The sequence below is a fragment of the Nannospalax galili genome, unplaced genomic scaffold (assembly GCF_000622305.1).
Source record: "Nannospalax galili isolate Female #2095 unplaced genomic scaffold, S.galili_v1.0 scaffold293, whole genome shotgun sequence".
Classification (NCBI taxonomy): Eukaryota; Metazoa; Chordata; class Mammalia; order Rodentia; family Spalacidae; genus Nannospalax; species Nannospalax galili.
In genome coordinates this window covers 9,784,891-9,788,482 of record NW_008337147.1, presented here as the reverse complement: position 1 = coordinate 9,788,482, position 3,592 = coordinate 9,784,891, and positions in this window count along the sequence as shown.

The window sequence follows — 3,592 nt, the reverse complement described above, 5'->3', positions numbered from 1 at the left end:
ATTGTAGTTGAAGGGGAAAGAAAAATCTTCCATGACATAAATAGGCTGAAGGAATTCATGTCCACAAAACCAGCCATTCATAAAGTTCTGGAAACAATAAAAAGAGCTGAAGAAAGGAATGACTATACCCAAGGGGTTGCAGAAATAAATTCAATAAAGGTATAACTGTGGAAAAGTACAGCTATATCAAGAATGTACAGAAATAAAATGGACAGAAATAAAAATGACAGGATTCAATACTCATCTTTCATTAACAACTTTAAATATTGATGGAATGAACTCCCCAGGAAAAGAACACAGACTAGGTGAATGGATTAAGAAACAAAACCAATCTTTTTGTTGTCTGCAAGAAACTCATCTCACTTTCAAGGACAGACAGTATCTCAAAATGAAAGGATGGAAAAAAATGCACCAAGCAACTGGTACTAAGAGAAAAGCAGGCGTTGCATTTCTAATACTGACAAAATAGACTGTAAACTAAAACTAATCAGAAGAGATAAAGAGGGCCACTTCATTCTGATCAAAGAAAAAATAAATCAAGAAAATATTACAATCATGAACCTATATTGTCCAAACTCTGGTGTATCCAACTTCATAAAAGCAATACTACAGGACTTTAGACCCAGATAAATCCCAACACATTAAGAGTAAGGAACTTCAATACACCACTGTCTCCATTAGGTCAACAGGGCAGAGAGTTAACAGAGAGATATCTGATTTAAACAATACCATATATCAAATGGACTTAACAGACATAAACCCAGTATTCTACTGAAGCACCAAAGGACCTACTTTCTACTCAGCCCCCCATGGAACTTTCTCCAAAATCAACCATATACTGGGCACAAAACAAACCTCAACAAATACAAAAATATGGAAAAGATTCCATGCATTTTATCACACCACAGTGCCATAAAGTTTACAATCAACACCAGAAGAAGCCCTAATCACCACATGAACACATGGAGATTAAACAATACACTCTGAAATGATGAAGGGATCAATAGAGAAATTAAGAAATTAATAAAAGTATTCCTGGAAATAAATGAAAAGGACAATAAAGCAAAACAAAACCTCTCAACATGGTGGAAGCTGTCCTTAGAAGGAAATTTATAGCTCTAAGTGCCTACATCAAAAAATCTGAAAGATCACAAATAAATGACTTAACATTGCAAATCAAGATACTTTAAAACAACAACAAATGAAACCCAAACCCAGCAGACAAGAAGAAATAACAAAAATTAGGGGAGAAATTGATGAAGTAGAAAGAAAGAAAAGAATACAAAGAATCAATGAAATCAAGGGCTTGTTCTTTGAAAAGATAAACAAGATTGAACCAAAAGAAAAAAAAAAAAAAAAAAAAAAAAAAAAGACCCCCCCCCCCAAAGATGAAAGGGGAAACATCACAACAGACACCCAAAAGATCCAGACCATTATAAGTGAATATTTTAAAAACCTATACACAACTAAATCTGAAAATCTAAAAGAAATGGATGGATATCTGAGATCATGAGAACAACCAAAGTTAAACCAAGAAGAGATTAACAGCTTAAACAGACACATAGCATGTAAGGAAATTGAAACAGTAATACAAAACCTCCCAACTAAAAAAAGCCCAGGCCCAAATGGATTTACAGCAGAATTCTATCAGACATTTAAAGAAGATCTGCATCCAATACTCCTTAATTTATTTGAAAAAGATAAAAATGGAGGGAAAACTTCCAAACTCTTTCTATGAAGCCAGCATCACACTAATACCAAAGCCAGGTAAAGATACAACCAAAAAAGAAAACTATAGACCATATCCTTAATGAACATAGATGCAAATATTCTCAACAAGATACTTACAAACCACATACAGACACATATCAAAAAGATCCTCCACTGTGGTCAAGTTGGCTTTATCCCAGAGGGGCGGGGTTGGTTCAATATATGTAAGTCAATAAACATCATAAATCATATAAATGGGCTAAAAGACAAGAACCACATGGTCATTTCAATAGATGCAGAGAAGGCCTTTGGCAAAATTCAGTATACATTTATGTTCAAAGTCCTAGAGGGAATTGGACTGGAGGGAACATACCTCAACATAATGAAAGCCATATACAACAAACCCACAGCCAACATCATTGTAAATGGAGAAAAACTGGAAGCATTTCCATTGAAATCTGGAACCAGACAAAGCTGTCCACTATCTCCACTTCTCTTTGACATTGTGCTTGAAACTCCTGTAAGAGCATTAAGACAAAAACAGGAAATTAAAGGAGTAAAATTGGAAAAGAGGAGATCAAATTATTCCTTTTAGCAGAGGATATGATATTATATTTAAGAGATGCCAAAAATTCCAACAGAAAACTCCTAGAAATTATTAACACATTCAGTAAAGTGGCAGATTTCAAAATTAGCCTATAAAAGTCTGTAGCCTTTCTATATACCAATAACAAGCAATTAGAGAAAGAGCACATGGAAACAGTCCTTCACAATAGCTGCAAAAAGAAAAAATCTTGGAATAAACTTGACCAAAGACATTATAGACCTCTACAATGAAAATTTAAATCTTTAAAGAAAGAGATTGAAGAAGACATCAGAAGATGGAAGGACCTCCCATGCTCATGGATTGGAAGAATTAATATTATGAAAATGACCATCCTACCAAAAGCCATTTATAGATTCAATGTAATGCCAATCAAAATACTCATGATATTTTTCACAGAATTGGAGAAAAAATCCTAAGATTCATATGGAAACAGAAAAGACCTCAGATAGCCAAAGCAACCCTGAGCATTTGAGCACTAAGAGCAGTGCTGGGGGGATAACTATGACAGATTTTAATCTGTATTACAGAGCTATAGTCATAAAAACAACATGGTACTGGCACAAAAATACACCCAAAGATCAATGGAACAAAATTGAAGGATCAAATATGAGTAAACGCAATTTCAGCCACCCGACATTTGACAAAGGGGCCAAGAATATTCAGTGGAGGAAAGACAGCATGTTCAACAAATGGTGCTGGGAAAACTAGATCTCCACCTGTAGAAGAATGAAACTAACCCCTATCTTTCACCCTGCACAAAAGTCAATTCCAAATGGCTCAAAGACCTCAATGTAAAGTCTGAAACTCTGAAACTCTTAGAAGAAAACGTTGGGAACAACCTACAAGATATAGGTGTAGGAAAGGACTTTCTAAACCGGACACCAATAGCCCAGGAATCAAGGGCAAGAATTAACAAGTGGGACCTCATTAAACTAAAAAGCTTCTGTACATCAAAGGAGACAACCAAGGAAACAAACAGAAAACCCACAGAATGGGAGAAAATCTTCACCAGCGATACATCTGATAGAGGTTTAATTACCAGAATATATAACGAACTTAAAAAACAGAGACCCAAAACAAGAAGCAACCCAACTGAAAGATGGGCTAAGGAGCTGAACAGAAAGTTTTCAAAAGAAGAAGTAAAGATGGCTATGAAACATCTTAAAAGATGTTCAACATCACTAATAATCAGGGAAATGCAAATTAAAACCACTTTAAGATTTCACCTCACCCCAGTCAGACTGGCTAAGATCAAGAAAACAAATGACACCAAAT